Source organism: Ictidomys tridecemlineatus, chromosome 1 (genome assembly GCF_052094955.1).
Source record: "Ictidomys tridecemlineatus isolate mIctTri1 chromosome 1, mIctTri1.hap1, whole genome shotgun sequence".
In the NCBI taxonomy this organism is placed as follows: Eukaryota; Metazoa; Chordata; class Mammalia; order Rodentia; family Sciuridae; genus Ictidomys; species Ictidomys tridecemlineatus.
In genome coordinates, this window is record NC_135477.1 from 133,160,087 (window position 1) to 133,177,715 (window position 17,629).

Below are 17,629 nucleotides of genomic sequence, written 5' to 3' on the forward strand. Positions count from 1 at the left end.
GACTAGTCAACTTCCTCTCTCGGTCTGTGTTCCCCTCCCATACAGGACTCCCTGGGGAGGTAGAAGAAGGTGGCTCCTCTCTGGGCTGGCTCAGCCTGGGAGAGCACGTTGCTGTGTTCACAATGCTCAGGTTCAGGTGTTCCTGATGTGCAGAGGACCCGCAACCAAGGAGCAGGAGGGGCGCCGGCCAATTGGCTCTGAGACCAGAGGCCAACTTGCTTAGGAGACTTCTCTTGGGCACTGGCTTCTGTGGGTGACCTTGAGGAGCTGCTGTTGGAGTGAAGGAGATTGAAGGAAGGAAAGCAGAGATTTCCTTGATCTGTATGTCCTTGACAATCCCACTGAGAAAAGATTCCATTCAGTAGCCAAAATAAGACTCCGTGATTCCATGACACTTTGAGATTCCAAAGAAAACCAATATCTCCCTCAAAAACAAAATAATGATATTTGTATTACAATTGGAGCTCATCCAGGTAGTGAGATAAGAGGAGAGAAAGGAGCAATGGTTTAAAGTGAAGAAAGCGGCTCGTGGTCCCTTCGAAGTCTGGCGCTGCGGTCCACTGCGTGTCCGCTACGTCTCTGAGCTAGCCCAGGCCCAAGTTCAAAGACGTCCTCATCACAAACCCCAGGGTGGAGGCCCCAGATGCCAGCTTCCCGTTAAGACTGATCTGTTTTTCAGGGATGGTGTTATCCATGACTACGCTGACCATGGAGCCAGCTGCAAAGGGCAGAGCGTAGGGCAGGAGGGGCTCGGCCAGCACCACTGCAAATGCACCAAAGACCCCGGCCAGGGGCTCCACCAACCTGCTCGGCTGCAGGTACCTGAAGGCTTACCAGGTGGAGAAGTCCACTCCTCTCAAGGGGAAGCCTTCTGACAGTTCCTCTGGGAAATTCAGGATCCTAATTCCAATGGCCAAATTCTTGGTCTCAAATTCTTGATTAGGGCCTCAATAAATTGTTGAGGCTGGCTTTGAACTGGCGATCCCCCAGGCCTCAGCCATATGAGCCACTGCCTATTATTATTATTATTCGTTATTATTTTTACTATTGTCTTGAACAGAACTCCTCCCAAGCTTTGATACTTTTTAATGATAAATGGAGCTAAAGTCTTGTTTCCTATCCTCATCAATGAGGACAGAAAAATAATCCTGTTGCAAATAAAACCTCTAGATCTTCCACAAACAGATTCCAAGATGGTTAAATGAAAATAAAATAGGAAAGAGAGCCAAGTATATAAAATTTTCCATTGGCTCATTAGCTAAACCTCTTTATTTAGGCTACCTTATTTCCTTGAAACTTTTTTTTTTTAATTTTAATATTTATTTTTTAGTTCTCGGCGGACACAACATCTTTGTTGGTATGTGGTGCTGAGGATCGAACCCGGGCCGCACGCATGCCAGGCGAGCGCGCTACCGCTTGAGCCACATCCCCAGCCCCTTCCTTGAAACTCTTTAAGAATCAATGCTTATTTTTATGATTTATTAAAAAATAAAGTTTTTTTTTCAAAATTTTAGAAATTACACTTACTCTCTTCTAAATTTCAATGGTTTAACAATTCTTCAAACCTTAAAAAAAGGTTGAATTACAATGTCGTGCCCTTTTCTTCATGAAAAATAGATTCCATGATTGCTGGTTCTTGGATAGGTATGAATGATAAGTTATATTCAGAGTTTAGGCATTATCAGCTTGGAATGAAAACGTGTGTTATTACTTTGAGAGGAAGCACTACTTAAACTATATGGAAAACCTCCATTTAACTCTCTTTTATTGTTGTTATTTAGTTTTGTTGTTTTTTGGCATTGGAAATTAAACCAATGGGAGTTTTACCACTGAGTTACATCTCTAGCACTACACCCCCCACCCTACCTTTTAAAATTTTAAGACAGGTTCTGACTAAGTTGCTGAGGCTGGCCTCAAACTTGTGATCTTCTTGACTCAGCCTCCCAAGTTGCTGAATTACAGGATCAACATACCTGGCATATTTAACCACTTTTAAGTGCTGTAATTGAAAAATATGATTCCATTTGTCTAGCTCTATTTGGGAAGAGTTATAGAAACACTACCTTCATGGGATTTTTTCCTGGGTCCTGCATGGTTATTACCTAGAACCTCCAGAAGTAGATGTAATTCAAGGAACCAAGAAAAAGTAATAACAAAAGGTTAGTGCCAAAGAGGTAACATAAACGTCAAGTTGGAAGCTGGTTTGAATTTTCAGAGAAGTAACAAAACCACAGTTCAGAAAGTTGGGGAGTAATATGGGACACAAGATGGTATGGGAAGTTGGCTTAAATGAAGAAAGAATGCTGGACCTTGTGTTTTCTGAATGTTGGAAGTATGCTGGATTGGAAATGGGCAGATCATATGGGGAAGGACTTAAGGACAATAGTTAGAGACAAGTGATAATGCTTTTTTTTTTTCTCATCACAACATCATACATGTATTCTGTATAATGATGAGGAAGTGATAATGCTTTTGACAGAAAGAAAAAATGTCAGTAATCACTAAACTTGATGACATTACAAAAGAAATATATGCACATGGATTAAAAAAAAGAAAAAAGTAATATTTGATAGCATATTGAGGTGAATAGTTTTATAACTCCAGTATAAGTGTGGATAGAGGTTTTAGTACCAGATTATATTACGCCCAGATATTTCATGACAGAAAGAAAAATAATTTTAAAAATAAAAGAAAGAAGACACATTTAATGTCCATCTAAGCTATTTTGTTAACAGTACCATTTGCATGTTGCTGTCAGGTAGGCTTGAGTGGACAGTCTTCTTGGCAGAGGGAAGATATGAATATAAATTTTGAAAAATTTGAGGAAATCAACATCAAAAGTTACAGGTATGTTTCCAAGAAGTGCCAAGGAAGACAAAGGGAAGTAGACACTCAAAGCAGGAAGTCTCCGTGCTGCTTCCTGACCACAATTCTTTCAAGTTCTAGTTTATTAGCAACAGACATTTAGTTCCTCTAAATCAAATAAGAAACTCTCCGGGGCCGGGGTTATAGCTCAGTGTTTAAGTGCTTGCCTAGCACGCGTGAGGTGCCGGTTTGACTCTTAGCACCACATAAAAATATATATAAAATAAAGGTATTTGTCCATCTACAAATAAAATATTTTTAAAAGGAAAGAAACTCTCCTGGAAAATAAGAGTATCCTCCCCTCTGGGCTTCAGAGCTATTCTTACTTTCCAGAACGCTTCCTCTGGCAACAGACCAATCTGCAGCTTGCCTTTGGGCCAGTGTGGTCTGGTTAACACCTGCGGACCTTGATAACTACTTCCCTGCTAATTCTTTCCTAACTGGTGACTCTCAAATTTTAGTTTGCATCACATCACCTAGATAGTTGATAACTCTAGAATTGCCAGCTGGCTTCCCAGAGTTTCTGATTGAGTAGATCAGAGGTGGAGCCCAGGGGTGAAGCCCAGGTGTGTGCATTTCTAACTTATACCCTGGAGCTGCTGTTGCTGCTGGTTTGGGACCATCTTTGAAGAAATGTGGCTTTAATATATACCACAGAGACTTTTTGTTGTTGTTGTTGTTCTAATCAGTTATAGTTGCTTACTAATAAAAGTGTATCCTCTGCTAAGTTCCTGGAGTATACTCACAGGTCATGTCTTAGTGCTAGATGCTGAGTATTTAAAATGTTTCTGAAGGCTGGGCTTGGTTGGGGAGGCTGAATCAGAAGGACTTCGAGTTCAAAGCCAGCCTCAGTAATGTAGCGAGACCCTAAACAACTCAGTGAGACCCTGTCTTTAAATGAAGTACAAAAAAGGGCTGGGGATGTGGCTTAGTGGTTAAGTGCCCCAGGGTTCAATCCCTAGTATAAAAAAAAAAAAAAAGAAAGAAAAAATTTTGAAGATCTGAGAATTACAGAATCTCAGGATTTTCAGGGTTGGGAACTACCTCATAGGGACAGATTTTCTAATTTTGTTCTCTTCTTCTTGTCTTTATCATGATGTAAATGCAGCTTTGCTCTTTGTGTTCCAATCTAGTCTCTTTGAACTGTGTAGTCAAGACTTAGTCTTCCTTTCCCACCAGTTTATCAGTTGCTCTGTACTTTGCCTTGCTTTTCTTCTTTGTAAGTAAGGAGAGTGGTCTATAGAACACTTTAATTAAAGTACTGTAAATAGTTATTGTAATCAGTTCTACTTATGGATACCTCCCTTCTCAAAATTATCATTACTCAGTGCTAGGTGGCTTTCTGTTCTATTATTATTTGATCTCCCCTTGCCCCCACTTCTACCCCACGTTTTTTTCTTCTATAGGTTACTGTGATAAAATTCTTGGAAATGAGAGTCCAGTTTATTCCTCCTTTTGTTATAATATTCTTCTGAAAATTCTTTTTTTTTCTTTTTTGCAGGTTTGTGACATATTGGCATCAGTTACTTTCTGTCATAGGGTCTCTCAATTTTGTTTGTTTTCATTATATGCTTTCTTTTTTTCATTCTAGTAACATGTACATATCATAAAGCTTATACTTCTACTTTTTTGAAAGTGTATGACTAGGTATCGGTAAGTGTATTTACAATGTTGTGCTCTCCATTTCCGGAACTATTTCATCATCCCAAACAGAAACTTGATATTCATTAAAAATAACTTTCCATACATATTCCTATTTATATAAATAAAATCCTACAATAACTGTATTTTTGTGTCAGGCTTCTCTTACTTAATTTACTATATGTTTTCAAGATTCATCCCAGCTTGATTTTTAAAAAATGTCTTTATTTTTATTTATTTTTATGTGGTGCTGAGGATTGAACCCAGGGCCTCACGCGTGTGAGGCAAGCACTTTACCACTGAGCTACAATCCCAGCCTCTGGATTGCTTTTATATTTCTTTTTAGAATAGTTCAGAAACATAAGCAGAAATATTCATATTCTACTTGCTTTTGTACTTCTTCTTAGATCTCTGCAAGCATGCTTACATTTTCTCCAAAGCCCTTTTCCAAAGAAGAGCTATCCTTTTTATATCATGACCATCTTCTTCTTCTTTTTAATTTTTATTTTTTAGTTGTAAGTGGGAAAAATAACCTTTATTTTAATGTGGTGCTGAGGATCAAACCCAGTGCCTCACGTGTGCCAGGCGAGCACTCTATCACTGAGCCACAACCCCATCCCTTTTTTTAAAAAATTTACTTTTTAGTTGTAGTTGGATACAATATCTTTATTTTAATGTGGTGCTGAGGATCGAACCCAGGGCTAGGCAAGTGCTCTACCGCTGAGCCACAACCCCAGCCCATACCCCTTCTTCTTCTTTTAAACCAAGTTTACCGATCATGAAGATACAGAGTCTAGAATCATTTGTTTGGCTTTTACTGGCAGGTGAACAGAATTGTGCATACTAATGATTCATCCTGTGACTCACATGCAGGGTGTCATTGAAATGTTTGGTGTTCTTGTTCCATGACCAGCCATAGCAAGTAGAATTTTCCCAAAGCATTTTAGGTGTCTCTTAGAATTTTTTTCCAGATCCTTCCAGAAGTTATCTTCAAAAATTAGGGCTTTGAAGAAAAAAGTATCTTTTAGAAGTTGCATTCCTTGGACTCTGATAGGCAAATGTCTCTTTAGCCTTATTCCATTAGCATAACTATCAGGTTTTCTCAGTGAAGAAAATAGGTAGATGCTAGAATTTTGAAAACATTTAAAAAACTGAAGCCTTTAAATTACCTTTCTCTGCATTTGGTTTCATAAACCCATGCCTCCTCTGATAGGGTGGCAGCACATAAATCTCTGCCCAAGGGGAAAAAATATCAACAGTCTTCAATAGATATGGTTAGAACAGTGTGATAGCATGGCTTTTGATTATCTGAGAGTTCAGGCTACGTATCACTTCATTAAACTTGTGCAGAAATTAAGGTTGCCTCCAAGTAAAGTAAATGGTATAGCCAAACCACTAGATCAAAAGAAATCTAGTGACAACTGATTCCTTCTCCATCACTGGAAAGTTACATTAACTTATAACTGCTTCAAAGAAAGGCTTGTGCTCAGCTATTTCATCCAATTAATAAAAAATTAATCATCCAACAAATCAAAATCACCAGTAAAAGCAGGTGAACATTTTAGTGGGGAAAGAGATCAGATGCCTTGGGAGGGTTAAGGAATAATTTTAGGTTATGGCATTTGAGAGGGAAGCTGATTCTCAATGTTTAATGTGCATCAGAATTACCTGGAAGTTTTTTTTTTTTTTTGTATCAGGGATTGCACCCAGGGATGCTTAACATCACATCTCCAACCCTTTTTATATTTTGAGACAGGGTCTTCCTAAGTTGCTTAGGGCCTTGCTTAGTTGCTGAGGCTGACTTTGAACTTGCAGTCCTCCTTGCCTCAGCCTCCTGAGCCACTGATGACTACAGGCATTTGCTACTGTCCCCAGGACTTGGAGGACTAAAATTACATTTTTCTAGTCCCCATACTCAATATTTCTGACTTAGTAGGTCTGTGATGAGACCCCAGAGTCTATATTTTTAACAAAAATCCCAGGTAATTCTGATACTACATTTTCAGAGACAATATTTGAAGAATAATTGCTCTAGAGAGATTGAAAAGGAGTGTTCAGCCCAGGGAAAGAGAAGGAGCAAGTTTGAGAGGCAAGAATCTGAAGGGCACCTTTTTTTAAAAATTTTTTCTATAACTTTTCATTTTATTTATTTATTTTTATGTGGTGCTGAGGGTCGAACCCAGAGCCTTGCATGTGTGAGGCAAGCGCTCTAGAGCCATAACCCCAGCCCGGGGCACTTTAAATAACAAATAACTTTTCTGAATTAATCTCAATCTTGCCAACAGGTGATTAAGTTTCAAAGACTTTAAAGAACCTGATTAAAAGTTACAGAGCTAAGTGTCAAAGTCAAGATTTAAATCCATGGAGTCCAGAACATTATGTCTGACTAGATTACTAGTAGGAGGCAGTACATTTTGACTGACATGAGCATTTTGTGCAGCAGTCATGGGAGTTAAGACTTACATGGTTGCAGTTAGTTTCAGAGGGTTTAAATGCCACGGGGAGGAATTGTACTTAGGATGTCAATAGAAAGGTACTGAAAATTTTGGAGCAGGATTAATCAATGAATCCACTAAGTAACACTATATATAGGAAAAGAGAGAGAAAAAAGGATCGAAGCCCATTTAGAAGTCCTTTATGACAGCCCAAGTTAAAGAAAAGGAAGAAGTATATGAGGGCATTTTCAGTTGGAATGGAGTGAAGTCTGTGGAGGTTAAGAGTTGTTTTACGTTCTGGATGGGGTGGTGACTCCCAATCTCTCCACCAACTATGGTTCCATAATTCAAAAGTTTCAATTTATGAAGCTAACTAGATTTAACAAAACAAAGATAAATGTGTGAGATTATTATTTCTCTCATTGTGACACAAATTAATATTATAAAATGAACAGCTTGTATTCATTCAAGTGTTCAGAAATCATAGCACTATCCTGTTTGTGGTAAGAATAAGCATTGAACTTGAGCAAGTGAGCAGATATTTAAAAATATTTTACTGCTTTTGGCAGCAGATACTTGTCATTATGCCCATATCCAAGGTCAGTTACATGATGGACTTTTAAAAAAACTTTTGTTTTTGGCATTTTGTATCTTTCTTTCTTCCACATGATGAACATTTTAAAGTTAATCCCATTTGCATTCATATTTAAGGTATAATACCATATTTAAGGTTTTGATACCATCAAAAGCCTGTGGAGCCTCTGGTACAGGAGTCCCCAGTGTTTCTCCTTTGCCAGCAAATCAATAAACCGCCTCATTCCTTTTTCTCAAAAAAAAAAAAAAAAAAAATCCTGTGGAGCTTTTTCCTCCCTGACTTTTTGAGGATTGACCGACATCATGAATGACACAGTAACTATCTGACCAGGAAGTTCATAACCAACCAACTACTTCAGAGGGAAAAAAAATGGTCATTGATGTTCTTCACCCTGGGAAAGCAACAATATATATCTAAGACAGAAATTCCAGAAAAATCAGCCAAATGTACAAGACCACATCAGATATCATCTTTGTGTTTGAATTCAGAACCCATCTTGGAGGTGGCAAGACAGCTGGCTTTGGCATGATTTATGATTCCTTGGCTTATACAAAGAAAAATGAACCCAAACATAAACTGGCAAGACATGGCCTGTATGAAAAGAAAAAGACCTCAAGAGAACAGTGTAAGGAACGCAAGAACAGAATGAACAAAGTCAGGGGGACTGCAAAGGCAAATGTTGGTGCTGGCAAAAAGCTAGGTGAGTAAAGATTCTGCAATGACTTTACCTGAGGTGATTGTGTGCATTTTTCATAAGGATTTATAAACTGTAAAAACTTTAAAAAAAGAAAAGAAAAAAGCTTATGCTGTGTGGTAGAGTATGTACTTGGCATGCACCAGACTCTGAGTTCAACCCCTGGGTGGTGGTTGGGTGAAAGTATTGACCCTTTTGGAGTACAGAGAAGCCACATTGATATTTCTCTCTAGAGAGAAATATTTCAACCTGATAAACTTTCAGAATGTAATTTTAGATAAGATAGAATTTTACTAATTTTCAATTTTTTTCATTTAGTTGTAGATGAACACAATATTTTATTTGCATGTGGTGCTGAGAATTGAATCCAGTGCCTCACACACATGAGGTGAGTGCTCTACGACTGAGCTACAACCCTAGACCCGAATTTTGCTAATATTGACCTATAGATTCCACTTACACTTTCTGTCACTGGCCTTACTACCCAACTTCCTGGGTTGAGGGTCAGGAACACAAAAGATCATGATTCTTTTAGACCTAACAGTGGTAGTCTACAGATCTGTGGTCATGAGAGAGTTAAGCATCAGGCCTCCAGTAGATGTAGCAAGGAAAATACTGGATAAGGTGATCCAATTTCTGCACAACAGGATCTGGTTTCTCCTTCACAGTAGCATTCAGCCTAGAAGTCCAGCCGTTCTCATAGTATCAAAAGCTAGGGCGCCAGAGATGGGAGGGAATCATTACAGAAGCAAGCATTTTTCAGAGGACTTGGGAAAGAAGCATGTCCTCCTCTATGTTTCAGTACAGATTCCACGGCAAATGACAAGAATAGGTAGGGCCATAAATACAATTCATTATGTGTATTTGGAAATTGGATTTTGAGCAATTATCATCAAAGACACTGAATATGCACTACAAATTAGCCTGTCAACCTTGTTAAAAGGAAGTAATAGCTCTGACACAAACTAAGGTAGGAAGTGGAGCTACATAAAAAAAGAGAAATATCAGCAGATGACATAGAAACCAGGATGATGAAGTAAGAAGGACCACCGTGGCTGTAAGATTCTTAGTATAAATGGCCAAATGAATCATCAATCTCTAATGAGGGAAAATTAGAAAGAATGCCGAAAAGGAATAACTGTTCATTACTAACAGTAAATATATGTATGCATGCATATATTTGCCTAAATTAGCTAAGGAAGCTCAATTTATTCCTCATTGTGGGCTGAGTCATCAACAATTATACTTTCCACTTTCTTCATAGAATCCAAGATGAGCAGAATCTTACAAGTGTTGCTAACCAGAACCACGTGGATTCAAGCTGCAATTGCAGCCAAGCCCTTTGTACCTCACATGGAGAGACTGACAAGAGCGTCCCTGCTGTAAGAGCATTTAATGAGAGGCAGTATAGTCCTCAGCAGATGGTGAAGCAAACCTGGGACAAATAGGAGCTTCAGAAATGAGCCAATAGGTCAAAGTTAACCAGAGAGAAAGCAGCTGGTAATGCAAGCTCTTCTATCTTATAATTAAAAGGGTTTCCTGTGTGGCTACCTGGCAGAGTTGCTAAATGGCTTGCATGAAATAACATGCAGCAGTCTGCAGTTACTGTGCAATTACCTAAATCATCCCTATGCAATCAAAAGACAAAGAGAAAAAGGAGAAGCTTTTAACAGTAATTTGTAGCAAAGATGTTTGGAATAAGAATACATTGCTTGTTACCACTGGCTCTTGTATTAATCACATAATTGCAAATTGGCTTTCCTTAATGTCTGGACAGTGTTGAAATAATCCTATACCTTCTCTGCTCTTATATCCTATTTATTTAAATTTATGTAGAACATGCCTGCATTTACAGATTTTTTTCTTTGTCTTTTCAGAGGCATTCAATGGGTGCATTTTTTCCTTTCTGTTTGGAGCCAGGGAAATCAGACTAGTGAACCATGAGGCTGTATTCTGAACTCATGGTTCATAGGTACAATATAAAAATGAAAGTATTCTGAAAAACAATATATTAATCTTTAGTCACAGAAAAACCTACCCTAAACTCCATGTTCTGGAGGAGAAAATTACTGCCTTTGGATATCACTTTCCACTCACCACCGTCTTTCTGGCATTTTGAACTTCTGTGTTTTAGGAATCAGGTTTAAAGTGACACTTTTCTCACTAAATTCTAAAGGAAATTATTACTCTCCACTAATGATTAAGGACACCAACTATTGATTGTTGTGACATTTAATGTACAAGATCAAGAGAACAGTCCACATGGTCATCCCTGGCCCCTAGGTATGTGCCATTCTACATACAGGGATCTATAAGCACCATCACCCGAATAAGTGGTGCTTAAGTAAACAAACTGAAGTCATTATTAGTGCAGTGTCCCACCAAAGCAAAACAAGAGCAAACGGGGCCTGGGCAGGTATCTTCTTCCCTCTCCTTTTTTTTTTTTTTTTAAGTCCTTCCAATGCAAAATCTATTCATTATTATACATTGTGTAATTATGAAAGGTTTAAAGAAGAAAGCAAAACTATCCTTCCCCTTACATGAAATAATCAATGTAAAGGCTTTACAAATTTCTGCCATTTATTTTTAAAATTTTTTTAAAAATTTCTATTTTCCTATACTTCCAGATATATTTATCATTTCATTTTCTAAAATGAATATATATATTTGCCAACCAGGAAATCTTCTGAACCTAGGACTAGTTTTGAAAAAGCTAAAATTCAGGTTATTATGACATACATATTGTAGATGATCCTTTCAAGAACTATTGGAAAAGAAAATGCAGAATTGGTCTTCTATTCCATTTGTCACATATTGTAAGACGAGGATACATCTTCAATTTTTATGTTTATTTATTTATTTTTGGTCCAGTTGAAATACCTTATTCACCTCCTATTTTGAATCTGTTCCCACAGTTTCCTTTTTCATAGTTCTGGGATCTATTTTGACTAATTATTTTAATGAATTTATCTGATCTCTCAGCATATTTAAATCAAAATTTATCTTTTTAAAAAACAAAATTTTCTTGTACAATGTAATCTATGAAGCCCCCTTTATTCTCTGAGCCACAAAAAAAGGGACATCTTTGTTGTTTTAAATTCAGAAATGAATGTAACATCAGCTAACTGGTTTCATTTCTAGAAACTAAAAATTTTAGTTTCTGAACCAAACTTTTTTGTCTTTTTTCTTCCTGATGGGCTTTAACCTACCATTGTATTGTAATTCAAAGGCTTTCTAAAATTTAATCTTTTGAATGAATAAAGTAATAGACTATGTGGCTCTGATTGAAAATCTAAAAACTGAAATGAAATGTTGAAGGCAGGAATTCAGAAAGGATGGATTAATGAATTAAATTTTTGGTCTGTAGAAATCATACTGTTATATTATATGCATGTACAAATATGTAACGAGATTTCCCACTGTGTTTTTTATAATGGTAATACACTAATAAAAAATTCTTTTGGTCTGTACACTCTTTTTTTCCCCCAGCCTTTTAGGTGACTTTAACACATACCTATTATTCTGGAAATACACTGGTTAATATGGCTCACAAAATAGTTTTCCTGGAATATTATTAAATAAAGAGTTTTAGCATAAGCTTGAGCCAGTCTTACCTAACAATTAGGGTCATGTAAACAAGTCTGAAAAATTTGCAAAGGGGGAGATAAGGTGTATGTTATATTCATGAATTTTTGGAACAAAATTTTATTCCTGGAAAGAAAAGGTTGAACCCAATACTAGAGAAATTATGGTTGCCCTATCAAATTAATCCATAATACCCGACTAATCCTTGGTACAAATATGTAACTATTTCAGTTACCTGGCCAGGAATGGGGACCAGCAACTTCAGTAGAAGGAGGCTTTGGCTCAGGATGCTGTGCTATCACCAAGAGCCATTGCACCTTTAGTGGGCATTGATCACCATCAATGTGTCTACTGTGGGAGAAATATCAACTTATAACTAGAATAGACGAAGAGGAGCACCAGCCAGTGGTCACTAAGAAGACCAGTTTGTGGAATAGAGAGGGGCCAGTTCTTGAGAGTCCTGAGATTTCTTGGGAGAAACTGAGGCTAACTGGGGCAGAGTCAGGAAACACTCTTTTGTGATCATTGTTTTGTCAACATATTCATTTTCTGGCTGTAGTGATCTCAGAACCATGGGTTTCCCAGTAATTTCAAATTTGTGATAGAATGAAGATAAGCCAAGGTGGATGGGGAAAACATTTGAGGAGTGGGTAATATAATTATATGTGTTTTTTAGACAATGTTTACTTAAGTGAATTGTTTGGATCTTACTGATTTTCATAATCCAGTTGGATGTTGAGCAGGAAATGTCAATCTGGAATATTGTTCATCTGATAGAATGTGATATATTGAAACTTTATGGGATCTGGGGATGTGGATCAAGTGATAGCGTGCCCATCTGGCATGCTCGAGGCACTGGGTTCAATCCTCAACACCACATAAAAATAAAATAAAGATATTGTGTCCACCTAAACAAAAAACAACAACAACAAAAAACCTTTATGGTATGAGGAACACTGCTAAACACTGAAAATTTTCATTGGAGGTATGGAAGCAAGGTATTTGTGGTGCTGTGGTTTGAGTATGTCTCTAAACTTTTTTTGGAGCCTAGAGGAAGTGTTTGGATCATAGGGGTGGAGCCCTCATGAATGATTAATGCCTTTCCCTGTGAAGGACTAGAGTAGTTGCCACAACAGTGGGCTATCATAGTCTAGCCCTCATGCTTACTCTCTTTTGTATGTGCTTACTTGCCCTTCCACTTTCCTACATAGTTGAAGCAGCACAGTACCTTCACCAGCTGCAATCACCTGAACTTGGGCTTCCCAGCCTCCCGAACTGTGAACCTAAAAAACTTTTTTTTTTTTTTTTTAAAGTAAATTACTCAGACTCGGCCAGTCTGTTATAGCAATAAAAAAAAATACAGTGAGATGTGGCAAATTCCTCCATCCATTGAATGTGCCCATGCTTTTAAACTCTAGAGTTATATAGTTGTCTTGAAGTGGGTAGCTCTATTGAGGTTAGTATCAAACTGTTGATTGGGCTATATTGTCAAGGCTTAACTGGGGTTGGGAGTCTGCTTCCAAGCTCAGTCTGGTTGTTTCTGGGCCTCAGTTCTGCACTGGCTGTTTGTAGGCTGGCAGGTTCCCTCCATGTGAATCTCTCTCTGAGGAAGGCTATTTAAACATGGTACCTTGCTGAGAGAGAGAGAGGGAGAGAGAGAGAAAACACCTACCTAAATGGGAGCTACAGTCTTTTATAATCTAATTGCAGAAATGACATCCTGTCACATCTTTACTCTATTGCTCACACAAATGTGTGAATAACGGGAGGCAGGGATCTTCAGGGGCCATCTCAGAGGTTGGCTACTGAAATAGCTATAGGTTCTGTTCCAAAAACTTGTGTCTTCATAGAATAAAAAATGGCAGGAGCCCCAAACTCAAGGATTTTATAGTCTATCTTGGGATATAAAAATATTTGAATATTAATTTTTAAAATAGTAAGAACTAAGTTGTTTATAAGTTTGAAATAAAATCCAAAGCTTTCTCCTATAGACATCTGCTACCAGCTTTGAAATGGATTTCAGAATGCCCTTAAATTCATGAACTTTGGGACTCAAGGTCAGAAATCTATCTTCAGTCTAGCATATCTGTTGAAACTGTCTGGAGGAGCAGAAAAGTTACCTTTTTTCAATTCAGCTTTTATTAGTTAATTTTCTGAGGATAAATTCTTTCAGTTACTCCAAATTAATTTCTGGCTTACATAACCTCTTTTTGACATTAGGATCCTCTTCACTATAGGGGCCTCCTTAAATCTCTAGTAAAGTCTTTTTAAAAAAGCTGTATTTCTGTTTAGAGAGTTATATTCATTACAGCATCATGATTTAAGCAAATAACTCAAGTCATCTGATGCAAGAACATACACCCAAGTCCTGATACGACTGGAGAGTCGTCTGCACTCAAATCTGTTGGGCTCTTCTGTGGGCTAGATGAAGTAAATCATCTTTGGTGGGAAGTGTCTTCCTCTTCTCAGGGCTGGGTGAGATATTGAGCTTGTGACTACATTCCATAAGGGAAAAATGTACAAAGGAAACAGTTCCCATATGTCCTGCTTAGCTCCACTTCCGAGTGCACAATAGGCTGAGTCCAGGACTCATCCAGAGCAGGTTCCACTGTCTGGATGATGTGGGCAAGCTAGATGGCATTATCTCTCACCAGTGCCAACCTGGCTATACCACAAGGAGTTAAAGGTTTCTGTCTGCACACGGACAAGCAGAACTAGAGCAAGCAAAGCTTTAATTGCTTCTCTAGGACCACAGGGGGATCAGTAGATGCAATGATCTAATAGTTTTTTTCCACAGCTGTTGTTCTGTTCACCTAGTGTGTATTGGTAGTCCTTATAATCCAAATTTTCCAGATCTTGGAAATTGTTATGATTTAGGGTTAATTAATCTTTAAGCCATTTTATTCCTTAGATCCTTGAAATCACAGGACAATGAAAGTGCAAGTTACTAAACTTTAGTTGTTTTGTAAAACCACATGGCAGATAATCATTACAATAGTTCTTTTCCATTGCTTAGATAAACTCTGCTGGTGAGGATTAATAAACTTGATCTCAGCATTCCAATGAGGGAGTGGTTTTATTAAACCACTGAGTTTGACTCTACCAACATAATTCTTTACAATAGAGTGAATGTAGGAAAATCTGATTCTTATTTAAAGGGATAGTGAGGTTGCTTATTAAAATTTTACTCTGATCCAAACTGCAATTTACTTAATACACATTCTTCAATAAATCTTACACAGATGTTATCTAAACAATATACTGTAGTTATGTGAGCCATTTCTGCCAACTCTCTGGGTGCTAAGAAAACTGTATTTTAAAGGACTGTTCTTGTTTAGGTTCCTGATGAGATAGGACTTCATTTAACAAATGGGGAAGAAAACTAGAGAGTATTTTTAAAATATTTATTTTTAATTGTAGATGGACACAATATCTTTATTTATTTATTTATTTTTCTGTGGTGCTGAGGATTGAACCAGTGCCTCATGCATGCAAGGCAAGTCCTCTGCCACTGAGCAACAACCCCAGCCCCAAGAGAGTATTTTTGATGAGCATATTCTTCTAATTCTCTGTTCCTCTTTTTCTCCCACAGTTTATTTCTTGTGATTTTTTTCTCATGGGCATGAGCTAGAACTTCTTATCAAAAGCCAGTCTACTTAGCATAATCCAGTTTCCAAGGAAATTACACAAGCATTAGTCCTTGTATACAATGCTCCAAGAACTCTAGCCAGAGTGTAATGAATAAAGTGGGAGTATGGCTGTAAAATATCTCCAGCAGGAGAACTCTTGTCCCATAGGCAGGGATCTCTTCTACTCCCACCAGGACTTAAAAATAAATAAATAAATATATATATATAAAATCTCACTTAGTTGTTATCAATGCCTTCACAAAGAATGTTTTATATTCATCTGAACATTTAATAAGCACTGTTGAATTCCTACATCATGGAGCCAGGCAGAAAAGTAGGCACACTTAACCACAGATATGCAGCACAGTTATCAAGAGCATGGGTTTTAGACACTGACTGAATGAGTTAGGATTCTTCTTTCTGGCATGCTAATTGTGCAATTACTAGACTTCTCTATGCTTTGGTTACTTCAACTTTAAAATGGGTATAATAAAAATATTATAGGGCCAGAGTGAAGATTCAAAGAGCTAACAGATACTACAGTTATAAGTGCCTGGTCTTTAGTAATGCTTTATCATTGGTGTTATGTTATTAAAAATAATCATAGTCTTAGTAGACTATTTTCATCTAAATCTCTCTGTAATCACTCATTGCATAGCCTTTCTCATACATGAAAACCATCCCTGGAAAGCTCATATGAGTGTGGCTCAGTGTAAAATACTTAGTTTGGTGTGGTGCCAAGGTTAGTATCATGTCTATGATTACTGTACCTTCACTGTGGCTTAAAGGTCATATGGCATAGTTTAGGCTGCTCAGATTTAGGTCTAAGGACCGAGGCTCATTCTTCTCTTGCCACCACTGTCCTGTGCACACCCATCCACTCCCACCAAAAAAAAAATCAAGAAGTTGTGACCTTAAATCTCCCTTAGAGACAGGTTCTGGACATGCTCCCAGCCCCATGCATTCTTATAGTAAGCATTAACACAAGAGCAAAGAAAATATGTTTTTACCCTTTTCTGTGGAGCAGCCATTGAGTTGGTGACAGAAACCAATCCAAATTAGCTTAAACAAAAAAGGAAATTTATTATAACTGAAAGAAGACATGAGCAATAAGCCTTGAAAAGTATCCAGAAGACCAGAAGGAGTTCACATTCAATCAAAATTCTCTCTCATCTCTGCTAGTAAAGCAGAGAGTTGACTCAATTCTTTTTTTTTTTTTTTGAGAATTTTTTAATATTTATTTTTTAGTTTTCTGTGGACACAACATCTTTATTTTTATGTGGTGCTGAGGATCGAACCCAGCACCCTGTGCATGCCAGGCGAGCACGGCTACCACTTGAGCCACTCCCCAGCCCCTTGACTCAATTCTTAAAGACCAGCTTTTTCTACCTGGTAGGGACATGGTCACCATCAGTTCCAAATTCACAGTCCAAAAACTTTCTGATCATGTGACAACCACAGGCCTACCTTGGACTGTGTGCCCATCACTGTCAAGAAAGAGATGTGGTGTTATGATTGGCACAGGCTGAGTCATGTACTAATCCCTTGGGCTCTGGCTCGGAGTGAGATCTACTTCAAATAGAAGGAAGAGAGAAAATGATACTGGAAAGACAAGATGTATCCTCAGATTAGCCTTCTTTAGGAAAGGGGGCAATTCATGTGATATACATGTATATAAAACATAAATCTCAAATTAATTTACAAATAAGGAAGATCGAATGCATGCTAAATACTTTGTTTTATAGCTCACATTTTGGATTCTGAGATTTCTTTCATATTTTGAGTGTCCACTGAAATTGTGTGAGCAGTAAAGCAAATAGGGAGATGGAATTACAACCACCCCTTCCTATGACAAACCTTTCTCTGACATCTGTCATTCTGAGACATAAGAGTCCAACACATCCCCCACATGGGAACTTGCCTAATATTGACCATTGTTTATGATTTCATAAGAGCTTTTGTTTGGTCATACATGGAGCAGTAGTTCATATGCTACTTTACAAATGACAAAACCAAGGATTTAACTTGCTCTTTTTACATACTTAATTAGTAGTAGAACATGAATTAGAATTAGATCTTTCTGTTTACTTGTCAAAGATTCTTTCCTCATATTTTACCAAACTGAGGCAAGCAAGGATATTAACTGTTTTTCAGTTTCTAGGCAATAAACCACTGGATGCAGTGT

At 37.7% G+C, this 17,629-nt stretch overlaps 1 pseudogene; it reads left to right on the forward strand.

Annotated features, from left to right (window-relative positions):
- Positions 1-7,838: 7,838 nt before the first annotated feature.
- On the forward strand, positions 7,839-8,244 carry LOC101971491 (small ribosomal subunit protein eS24 pseudogene; annotated as a pseudogene).
- Positions 8,245-17,629: the final 9,385 nt, after the last annotated feature.